At 41.1% G+C, this 12,422-nt stretch overlaps 1 long non-coding RNA gene across 1 annotated transcript in view; it reads left to right on the top strand.

The window, feature by feature from the left end:
• LOC146810682 (uncharacterized) overlaps positions 1–3,580 on the top strand; it is a 153,822-nt gene extending 150,242 nt beyond the window's left edge. Inside the window, exon 3 of the long non-coding RNA XR_014965715.1 lies at positions 2,884–3,580. This is a non-coding gene — a long non-coding RNA (uncharacterized LOC146810682). The remainder of the gene's footprint in view (positions 1–2,883) is intronic.
• Positions 3,581–12,422: the final 8,842 nt, after the last annotated feature.

Genomic DNA, 12,422 nt, shown 5'->3' with positions numbered 1-12,422 from the left:
AGCATCCTCAACTAACTCGACCAGAAAAGTACGTCCATGGCACACATAAGAATCAGAGGCACTAGACTTGATGCTCACTAGAACAAAAACCAACACCTGCCAAAGAACACTCCTAGTTAGATGGAACCGTAAGTCAGTTAGCCCTCGAAAAAAATATACAAATCACAGAGTAACTCCTGCTGAACCTTGGTTCTCTAATATACTCAAAAGCAATTCTGCCATTGGCAGGAATGTAAATGGAGACAAAGTTACAAAGCGAGCAAAAGAGAAATTTACAAAATCTCTATTACGGAATATAAGACCATGATTTTAGAAGAAAAATCTTATTTTACAAATAAAATTGAAACTGCCAACAACGCTACTAAACAGCTCTATAAAACAGTTAAACAAATAGCCAATGTCCCTGAAAATAAAAACACAAGTCTTGATTAATCCTTCTGTGATACAATAGCCTAATTTTTTCAGGCCAAAGTTGAAGATGTCTCTAATGTTTTTACTGCTAAATCCATATCGACCTCATGCTTTTCCAATGACATACCCTTACCAACTAATCTTGAAACATTGGCCTCCTTCTCACTGCTCACAGCACATAAGGTGCTTAGACTGATTAAGTCTATGAAATCTAGCTCCCCCAATGACCCATGTCCTCCTAAAATTCTTCAGCAGGTCTCAGAAACTATTTCTGTTCACGTGGTGGACATCTTGAATAGTATGTTCTACTCAGGCTATTTCCCAAAGGCTTGGAAAAAAGCATCAATCTTACCCTTAGTAAAAAAGGCTAATCTCTCTTCCACAGATCCAAGTAATTATTGGCTCATATCTTGGCTATCTTTCCCAGCCAAGATAGTCGAGAAAGGAGAATCTGGAGTTGGTTTCTTTTATAAATGCAAATGATCTGCTCGATCCCACTCAGTTCGGTTGTAGAAGTGAACACAGTACTAAATCCGCCTTGATTTTGGCATCTGAGAAAATAGTATCCACCCTTGACAAAGGAGAAATTGCTGCATTAATCCTGTTAGACCTCAATGGTGGCATTTGACACCTTAAATCATGATCTCTTGATTGAACGTCTCCATTCTTTGGGAATCAGGGGAGTTGCGTCAGCTCTTTTAAAATCTTTTTTGTCAGAACGGTAACAATTTGTAGCTCGAGACAATCCTTTTGTTCTCCAATGTGGAGTGCCACAGGGGTCCCCCTTAAGCCCCACCCTGTTTAATATGTATATCACTCCAGTGGCTAAGCTTATAAAATCATTTGGTTTTTCAGTGATATCATATCATGTTTCAATTTCAGATAATCGACATCACATTGCAGCCAACTTTCATGACTGTATGCCACATAGGCAACTGGATGAACAGCAACTGCCTGAAACTAAACTCATGAAAAACAGAGGTTCTCCTGTTTGGAAAATCGCCTCCTTCTGGTCACCTAACTGGTAGACCCAGGAAATGGGTGCATTGCTTCTACCAGTAGAGAAATTGAGAAACTGAGGAATTATTTTTGACAACAGGCTGTCATTTGAAAGCCAAGTCGACCAGGTTACAGCATTAGTTTTTTACATTCTTATAATGCTTAGGAAAATTCTTCAGTTTATTTTTAAAAAACCTATAAAGTACAGTGGTCACTGCCCTCGTATCATCCAAATTGGATTATTGCAATGCACTCTATATAAACATGCAGCAAAACTCCAAAATAAATTACAGATATTGCAACATACGGTGGTTCACTTCTATTTGGAATTCCCAAGCATTAATCAGCATCTCTGATGCTTAAGGAGTTACATTGGCTACCTAAAAAGAAGCAAATCCCTTTTAAAGGTCTATGGATTGCTTTGAAAGCACTTCACAACTCAGGCCCTGATTACCTTAAGCGTAGTTTTTCTTTGTGCATTCCCTACAGGCCACCGCACACATCTGCTGCTAAAAACATAATGGTTCCTAAATTCAGAAAAACCCTTTTGAGAGGCAGAAGCTTTGTCACCTGTACGGCCAAATTATGGAACTCCCTCCCTCTTACACTGAAACTGAAAGGACAAATCGCCTTTATTTCAGGAAAGCCCTAAAAACCTGGCAGTTTAGTCAAAAGTCTTTTGGCCATCGTCTTGACAGTCCCCTCATTTAATTTAGTTTATTCTCCTCACAATGAATTTTATTTAAATGCACTGCCAAGACGCCTCCAGGCTTCGGTGCTCTGAAGAAGTTATATTGTTGCTGTTTTTATCAGCTATGATATGGGCACAGTAGCCATTTACTAGAAAGAAGCCAGTAGACTATTGGAATACTCAAATTAATGTTGAAGCCATAGGCATAATTACCGGTACGGATGTTAGAGATGTGTTGAAACACAAGGAGTATGACGAAAAAATTCGCAATTGAGTCATTTTGGACACGAGTTCCACCATTAGCATACAATCATCTTTAGAGGAATCGCCCTGACAAAGTTCTTTTTACAAGAACGAAACGCGTTGGCTGCCCGGTGTTTTTTACATAACTAAAGAAGAATAAAGAAAATTTTGAACCAGACAACCATTGGATGGACATTTACCAATTTATTGCTTTTGAGATTTGTATTAAGTGGTGCAATCCACAGTGGGCAGAAAACAAATTACATGTGGGACTAAGTTGCTAATTGCATGGCTAATAATTCCAATTAGTAACAGTGATACGCAAATTAACCCTAGGATGTGTTAAAATAGAAAATTGCATAATTTGTGTTGCTTTTGTAATGGTTTGTGCTCCTGGTATTGTGGAATGGTGAGTATTATTGCTTTAAATGTTGCTATAAGCTAGGAAAATACTAATATATATTGGGATTAGTGTGGGTTTAAACATTAGAATCTTCATTTCCGTATATTAATTACTTTTATGTTTGTTTTTGCTTAAGTTGGCATTCGGGCCTACTTGGCCACGATATTCAAAATGGAGTTCGGAAGAGGCCACCGTCATTTGAGCGCGATGTCTACTGCGCAGACTCGGATGGCTCTGAAGATCTCCAGGAGACCTCTAACAACAAGACTACGTGTTCCTTGTCAAGGATAGGAACGTTAAGGATTGCCAGGACTCAGCTAGTGTGAATGACTGAAAATACAATAGCGACCTGTACCCAGAGGTCTACATGTTGTTACTTTGGAACTTTTTGCATGAGAACTGGACAAAAGAATACAAATTGAAAGATGGCATGTTCAATTCCCTGAGAACCAAGAAAACCTGGGAACAGAGTTCAGTATTTCAAAATTCAGGGGTTTAGCCAATCAGAACACTTCTATTACCAGAAAATGTTGCATATTCTCCTAGAATTTACTATATAAGGGGAACTTTAAAAGAGGGTGGGTGTAAGTGCGTTCCAAATTTCCGTCGGTGACTGATGGTGAGGAGGGTTGATTTGCTAGCACGATTGCCTGGTCCTTTGGATACCTTTGGGACTGTGTCGTGGTGAGCAAAGGAACTTTTCTCGGACTTATTTGGGTCTTAGCCTGAGGTTGATTAGACGATTTCACCAGAAGGAATTTGATTTATGCAGGGCTGACGGGTTTCTGGAAATGGTCAACGGTATCAAAATTTTAAGTAAATATAATTGTATGTAAATTAGTGCCAAAGATATTCATTGAAAATGCTGATTTGATAAAAATTATGACTATGCCAATGAAAGTGAATTAATTAGATAAACTAAACATTGATTAATAAAATGAGTTTGTGATTTTTTAATAAGGTATTGATTAATCAAAGGTTCCGAAGCTTTAATGTGTTTTAGCTGGTTCGAAATCACCATCAACCAGTCCAACTAATTGGTCCATCGACCAAGTGGTAGAGTGCCTTGATGTTAAAGTTAGCATTCTATAGTTACTAATGTATATAATGTAAAGAATATTCCTCCTATAGGTAATAAGGTACCCCACATGTCCAGCGCTTCTTTCCTCCTGTGTGCAGATTCGAAGTGAGACTTATGAGTGTTGGTGTTATGGGCCCCACCAATGAATGCGTGTATGAATGAGTTAGTGCGATGACGGGTCTGTGACGCAGGGAGGATATGTAAATTTGCCCTTTCCGCTGGAGCAGTTTTTCTGGTAGCAGAGGATGGTTTTATTGCATTGGTTTGGTGATTATTGATTATTGATCATTGATGTATGTACTAAGATTCTATGTTGAGTCGCGTCGCGTTTTATGTTGTCTTTGAAGACTTCCGGGACGTAGTAAGTTGGATGCCCTGTAGGTACACGGGGAAAACATGTGGCAAGTGAATTCGCACGGTGTATTGTTTGGTTGCCCTGTAGGTACACGGGGAAAACGTGTGGCAAGTGAAGTCGCACGACGCATTGTCTGGTTTCGAGCTGGTAACATCTTCGTGTGTTATCGTTAGGGACATTTCCGTTTGAATGTGCGTGAGTGCAATAACAACAGGTTCTCTCGTGAAACTCTGGCCTTAATTCTCAGGAGCAGTGTAGTCTCCACATGTGTTTTATCCCCAGAGAAACGGTTAGCCTTTTTGCTTGTTAGAAGGGTAAGGTAAAGGGAAGTGCTACTTTATCGGCGAAACAGAATAATTCTTTGTTAGGGTAGAGGTAAGCTCTGCCTACTGGAAATACAGAATTCTTGTGTAAATGAATACAACTATCCCTTTGGTTTAGCGAAACAGACAATGGTGGTGTTTTTATGTTGTTACTAACAGATTTTGATTGAAGAAAAACAGCCGAGAAGTTTGCCGATAAATTTGTAAAGGAGGGCTCAGCAGAAGCAGGAGTAGCAAGACAAGCTGACGTCAGAAAAGACCACGCTGGGAATGGCCAGCCATAGAGAGACAAAGCTTTCACAGATTGGTGCATGGGTGTAAACCGCGCTAGGAGTGGAGAAATTGCCAGTGTGACGTAGATGCTCCGGATTGGTGCGTTAGTGTGAGTCGCACTGGGATTGGAGAATTACAGAGTGACGTAGATGCTCCGGATTGGTGCGCTAGTGTGAGTCACGCTGGGATTGGACAGCAAACAGAATAGTCGTAGAGAAGTGATTCGAGAAATCTAGCGAGTCAGGATTAAGGATAAGCAAAAATGATGTATTACGATCCACCAGAGAAGGAGAAAAAGTAATGGTTTGGGAAAATCAAGAACCTATTTAAAAAGGAGAAGCCAATTGTGACTAGGGAAGGACAGCTGCTTCCTCCACCCAAATCGCCTGCATCCTTTATGGTAGCGAAATATGGATACCATACATGTATTTGGCTAGATAATTGGGCCAAGTATACAAAAGAAGATGGAGTTCTAGCATTTCCAGAAAGTGGTTCGTTCAGTTTAGCTGTATTAAGGAACTTAAGAGAAAGAATGATGAGGTTAGAACCGAGACCTAGACTTACCCAGTTTGAAGCTTTAACGGAATGGGAAGAAGAGATGAATGAAAGAGAACGGCAGCGGAGTGGCAGAAGGTATATTTACATGTTTGGAAGACCGTGTGGGCAGGAAAGTCATGATGACCGAAAGAGGAGATGGCGGAGTGCAAACATGACGGATGGGATGTTGCCATTGAGAAATACTGAAGAAACAACTGGCAGAAAGTGTACAGAGAAGAGAAACAATACAGGGTTAGAAGGTTATAAGTATGGTGTGAATGAGTCGGAGGATGATGTGCTAGAGGACATGTTTTATAAAAATCCTCCCCCGTATCAAGCAAATTCTACGTTGCTGACGCCGAGTGCGCCAGTAAAAGAAACACCGCGATATAAAACTTTTGAGCAAACGCCACCTGATTTAGGGAAAAATAATCAATTTAGAGACTCTGAAATAGCACAACCTGTCAGGACGGGAAATGAAAACTCAGCTGAACTGGCTAGAACTACCCTGGAGTTAACTGAGAAAATTAGGGAATTGACCAAAAATATGGAAGCCGTAACTGTACCTGTAACTATAGGGCCAGTGATGCCTGTCTTTGATAAACAGAAAGATAGTGAGCATTGTTTAACAGTTCCTTACAAAAGTAATAAACAAATTGAGACGGGAAAAAATGATTCAGGAGGAAATCCATGGGGAAAATTAGTAGGAACATCAGGGTTAAGTACTCCTAAAAATCTGACAATGAATCAAAGTCCAGCAGGTAAAACGCTGATGACAACAGAATTGGCATCAGAGACCCCAGAAAGAAGTATGGAGAAAATAAGAAATGAAACAATTCCTGTAGGTCCCACTTCTGATGAATTAAGCGATTGGTTAAGGAGTTTACATTGAAAAGATACTGAACCTCAACCTTTAGATGTGGCAAAATTAAAAATAACGTTGGAAGAATTGATAGTAGGGACTATTCGAACTGAAAAATTAAAAGCATATCAGGATGAAGAGCTAATGTTTCTTTGTAAAAGTATAACTTGGAGAGCAAGGAGTTTGCATGAGAAACTAGAGGAAACAGCGAGCAAAATGGGCATTGATTTTGAGAAAATAAGATCATTACAGAAGCCATATAGAGTAGATTTCTCTGAAAAGGATATTGAAATTTTGAATTCTGCAGGAAGATTAACTCAAATTAAAGAACTTATTGCCTTGCCAAGGAAATGGGGTGATGTGGATAGATGGAAAAGCAGGTGGTTTCGAAAGAGAGATGATACAACAGATAAGACCTTTTCAGCGTTCCCGGTAAGAGAAAAGGAGACGGTGGGAACAGAATGTCCCATGAGGGAGATCCCAGGAGGGGGTTATGTGCATGTTCCCTGGACTAGACAGGACATTTTATCATTTACAAATGATTTCCCCAGGCTCAGAGAAAAGCCTGTGGAGTGGTACCGGCAAGTGGAAAGGTTTGTTAAATTATCAAAGGTGCTGTGGATAGATTTGAATGGTCTGTTCGATATAATTGTGCCGGCAGATCTATGGGCAGAATGTAAAATTACAGTAGGTTAGCCCACTCAAGAGTATCCTAGGGATCCTAAGACGGGTGCCCCTGATCCAGAGGTAATGAGAAAGTATGAACAGGTAATTACCTTTTTGAAAAATAAAGTGCCTCCAAAAGAAATTGATTGTGTAAAAATTGATGGAACTCACCAGGAAGTTAAAGAATCTGTTCATGCCTATTATGAAAGGTTGCTGTTAGCCTTTAAGCAATACAGTGGTGATCAGAAATTGAGCGAAAAGGATTTGAGTCATTTTGTATATCGATTTGTTTATGGATTGAGACCTGAAGTAAGTGAAATGATTACACAGCATACAGTAGATTGGCAAAATAAAAAGATAGATGAAGTATTGAGACATGCGAAATATTTTAGCAACGAAATTGAAGCAAAACAACGCGAGCTGAAAGAGAAGGCCATGAGGGCATAGGTTAAAGTAGCGGAAAGGCAGGAAGCTCAGCTGATTGAACAAGTAAATGGCATGGGCCAGGTGAGACCAAAACCTAATATTGGAAAAGGAAAGGGACAAATTAGTTTAGACGAAGCAAAAAAGAAATGGGCATGTCATAATTGCGGAAAATTAGGACATTGGAAATCCGAGTGTAAATTGCCCCCGAGTGCTAATGGCGATAATGCATCATTGAACCCACAGGTGCAGAATGAGGTGAGTTGTCAACCGCTGCGACAGCAGCAGGTTGTTGCCCAACAGTGTCAGGTGACAAAGCCACCTTTTCCACAGAGCGTAAACCCTCAGAGATACAGTAATGAGACAGGATTCTACACCGAGGAACAGGTAACAAAGCTAACGCGCGCTAGTGCTGTTTCGCAGTATTGGCTGCAGCGCGATGAGAGTGAGTCAGAAGAGAGTTAGTGATGATGCCGAGGAGAGGAAGAGGAGTGCGTACTTGGCGCAACTCTAGAGGTAGACCAGACAGGACCTTTTGTGGATGGAAAGGTAAAAGATGAAAATATTACTTTCCTAGTAGATACTGGTGCTACTCGTTCAACTGTTAGATCAGCTGACATCAAAAATCTTCCTCTCTCGGGTGACACAATCCAAGTAGTTGGAGTTTCAAATAGACAGATAAAAACGTATCTTACGGAACCTGTTAAAGTTAAAATAGGGAAATTTACCGACATGCATTGATTTGTCGTGTGTGATACTAGCCCTGTAAATTTGTTAGGGAGGGACTTGTTATGTAAAATGAACTGTACAATTTTCTGTACTCTGGGTGGCATAGCTTTTGAAACTCCTGATGAGGATGTACTGTATAGAATGACCATGGCCAATCTGGAACCCAAAATTACTGAGGCATTTGTTGTATTTGACCCAGAGGAATTGCCTCAGGAATTGAAGAAAACAGTGAAACCGAGGTATGGGATTTCACGGGAGAAGATATGGGATTGATAGGGAAAGTAGACCCTGTGAAGATAACTGTAAAAGAAGGAATAAGCTACCCGAATATTCCCCAGTATAAATTGACACCAGAAATAATTGCAGGAGTGACTCCTGTAATAGACAGAATGATTGAACAGGGAATTGTGAGAGAGATAATGAGCAGTCCATGTAATTCACCAATCATGGGTTTGAAAAAGCCTAACAGAACTTTTAGAATAGTGCAAGATTTGAGAAAAGTGAATAAAATTGTTGTACCTTGTTGTCCCATTGTACCAAACCCTTCAGTGATCCTATATCAGATTCCCCACGATGCAGAATAATACACGGTCATTGACCTGTGTCACGCTTTCTTTTCCATCCCATTGCACCCTGACAGCCAACAGATTTTTGCGTTCTGTTTCGGCGAACGTACTTTGGCATGGTGCCATATCCTACAGGGGTATACAGAAAGTCCATCGATATTTAATCAAATTCTAAAGAAATCCCTGGAAGATTTAAAAATGCCCGAAAGTTCAGTACTAGTGCAGTACATCGATGACCTATTGGTGGCATCGAGAACACGAGAGGCATGTGTGGTAGATACAGTTGCATTGCTGAATCATTTGGCGGATGGAGGACTTAAAGTCCCCATTGAAATTACAATTTTGCAAAAAGGAAGTACAATATTCAGGTCATAAAATTGAGAAAGGTCTGAGAAAGGTGACTGCATACAGGATCAGAATAATAAAGGGAATGAGAGCACCAATGACTCAAAGAGAGGTGAGAATGTTTCTTGGAATGGTTGGATACTGTCGTCAGTGGATCAGCAACTTCTCGCTGATTGCAAAACCTCTGGTACGCTTGACAAAGAGTGATGTGAAAGACCCCCTCGAACTGAACAAAGAGGAAATTAAGGCTTTTAAACAATTGAGAGATAGCTTGTGTGAAGCCTCGGCTCTTGGAATGACTGACTATGAAAAGGAGTTTGAGCTCTATTGCAGTGAGAGAGATGGGTGTGCACTTTCTGTGTTAGTACAGAAGCATGGAAAGCTAAGACGACCAATTGCATATTTTTCAGCTGTATTGGATCCTGTAGCTGTGGCGTTGCCTGGTTGTTTGAAAGCAGTGGCTGCTACCTGTAAGAGTTTGGAACAGAGTGAAGGAATTGTGATGGGATACCCTGCGAGAGTGTTTGTACCCCATGACGTTGTGATCCTATTAACAAGGAGCCGCACACAGTTCATGACGCATAGTCGTCTAACTAAATATGAGAAAATCATTCTGGGTGCTACGAATGTGAGCCTTGTGAGGTGTCTCAATGTAAACCCCTCAACATTGCTACCTGATGCTGTAAATGTGGAAGTGAAGGATGACATGGATCATGATTGTTTGGAAGTGCTTGACTTTTGCACCTAGCCGCGACCGGACATAAAAGATGTGCCTCTGAAAGAAAGTGACTATGTGATGTTTGTGGATGGGTCATGTCCGAGAAATGAAGAAGGAATTTTGAGTGCAGCATATGTAGTATGTACTGTAGCGGCTGTATTGGAAGCGTCTTGCCTGAAAGGAGTGAGATCAGCTCAGGTTGCTGAATTGTTTGCATTGACAAGAGCATGTAAATTGGGAAAGAATCTGAGAGTCACTGTGATTACTGATAGTCAGTATGGATTTGGAGGGGTGCATGATTTTGGGCAGATTTGGTCCCAAAGAGGGTTCTTGACGTCTAGTGGAACTCCTATAAGGTATGCTGAAGTGGTTGGCAAATTGCTTGATACAGCTGACTAAGCAATTGGCGGTAGTAAAATGCGCAGCCCACTCAAAGGGTACTGACTACGTGTCAGCGGGTAACGAATTTGCGACTGAAATAGCGCAATATTGTGCGCGCAACCATAACTCAGTAAATCGGAATCGGGAAAAGGAAATTAACTCATATCCCTTACTTTTTACTAACACTGTGAGTACTTGGGAAGAGGTGAGGCAGTTACAGGAAGAGGCAGGAGAAGAGGAAAAGAAACAGTGGATAAAATCAGGTTGTGCACCACAAGAGGAAGACAGAGTTTGGGTTTATCGGGATGGAAGACCAGTAATGCCTTACAGCATGATCTCTACCATGGCACGGATGTACCATGGGCAGGCACATGTAGGCAGGGATGCCATGATCAGACTTTTCAAACAGACATGGTATAATGCCAAGTTCTTGCTTGTAGCTGAGAGCCTTTGTCAAAGATGCCTCATATGTCAGCAATACAATCCAGGAAGGAAAACAGTGGTGAGTTTGGGAACAATAGGACGGGAGGGACGTCTTTTCACCAGAATGCAGATTGATTTTATTGAAATGCCCCCATGTAATAGGCTAAGGTATGTTCTAGTAGTTGTTTGTCTGTTTTCACGCTGGGTGGAAGCGTACCCAATCAGAAGGAGTGATGGGGTTACCGTAGCGAAACTCCTATTGAGAGAGTTCATGCCTAGGTTTGGTTTCCCAGTGACGATTGAATCAGATAGAGGAAAGCATTTTCAGAATTAAATCATAAAATTGATTTGTGAAGCATTGAATGTACAACAGAAACTACATTGTGCCTACCGTCCGGAGGCTTCTGGAGTAGTGGAACAGATGAATGGCACCATTAAAAACAGATTGGGAAAAATGTGTTTGGTCACAGGTTTAAAATGGCCTGATGTCTTGCCTCTAGTACTCATGACTATTAGATCAATTCCTGATAGGAATACTGGATTGAGTCCCCATGAAATTGTTATGGGAAGAGCGATGAGACATGTTTTCATTCCTGTCAACAAACTACTACCTATATCTGATGACTTTGTGTTGGATTATTGCAAGGGGTTGGCTGATTCCGTTCATTCTGTGTTTCATCAGGTTGGATCAGATGCAACCACCCTTGAAAAGAAGCCAGCTCATGATTTGAGTCCAGGAGACTGGGTGAGGATCAAAGTGCATAGAAGGAGAAATTGTATGGTCCCACGTTGGGGAAAACCACGTCAAGTGATTCTGACCATGACGACGGCTGTGAAATGTGCCAGAGTAAAGAATTGGATTCATGCGAGTCATACTCTCCGAATCCCTAGTCCCATAAATAGACCTGAGAAAGAATATTTGGGACAGTCTGATACCAGCTCTGAGTCAGAATCAGAAGAATCAAGAACAAGACAAACTCCGAGAAGGGGAGAGTTGGAGTCAAGTTGCGGAGCCAGAGAATTTGCCATTAAGGAGACGACTGGAAATTTCTGATACTAGCTCCGAATCAGATACTGAACAGGTGAGAAAACAAGAAAAGGTAAAAGAAAATATTGAGGAAACTGACAAAGAAATCCTTGATAAAGAAGCCCCACGTGCAAGTACGAGAGAGATTCCACCTGAGGTCATAGAACTAGAAGGTGAGGAATTAGATACAGAGAGTGAGGGTAAGACTGTTGCAGAAGACCCCCAAGGAGGCGTAGGGAAAACACACATCCAGGTAGAAGAAGGGAAAGTTAGTCAGCAGGAAGATTGCGTGGAAGGAACACGGGGAGGGAAAACAGTAGATAGGGAACCTGAGGTCTTGAAGGGAAAATCCCAAGAAGGTAAAGGTAAACTGATACAGAATCTGAAGAGAGTGAAGGGGAAGCACAAGAAGGATGAGTCTTGAGGAAGAGAGCTTGGAAAACTGAGCGAGGTGAGAAGGGAAATAGGTTGAAAAGGCCGTCAAAAGAAGAGATATGGCCAAACAAAATAAAAAGATTGAGGTATCAACTGACAAGAGTGAAATAATCTAAAGCAGAACAAGTGAATGAGGTGTCTAGTCAAGAGAAATCAGAAGACACTGATAAGGCATACTTGAAGAAAGAAAAGCAAATTAAGAAACCCAACCAGAAGTTTAAGTCACCGGAATGGACGTATGTGGCACTTCCTGATATACAAGAGGAAGTAGACAGCCAAGAAAGTCTAAGAGTGACTGTACCGAAAGTGGTTGAAGAAGAAGACGATTCGGAAATCCTGAGAGTTCTCTTGTCTGATATCAGAGAAGAGACGGATGTTCAGGAAATTCTGAACCAAGATTGTGGAAACGGGGACAAAGACGATCAAAGGCCAGACTGAAGTGGTAAAGAGAAAGATGCAGAGAGATTAAAATACTGGATGAGACATATAACCGAAAGAACCAAGTAGGCACTTAGAGCCTTGGGTTTAGAC

The sequence above is a fragment of the Triturus cristatus genome, chromosome 7 (genome assembly GCF_964204655.1).
Source record: "Triturus cristatus chromosome 7, aTriCri1.1, whole genome shotgun sequence".
Classification (NCBI taxonomy): domain Eukaryota; kingdom Metazoa; phylum Chordata; class Amphibia; order Caudata; family Salamandridae; genus Triturus; species Triturus cristatus.
Note: the sequence above shows the minus strand (reverse complement) of the source record. Positions and strands in the feature narration are given on the sequence as shown.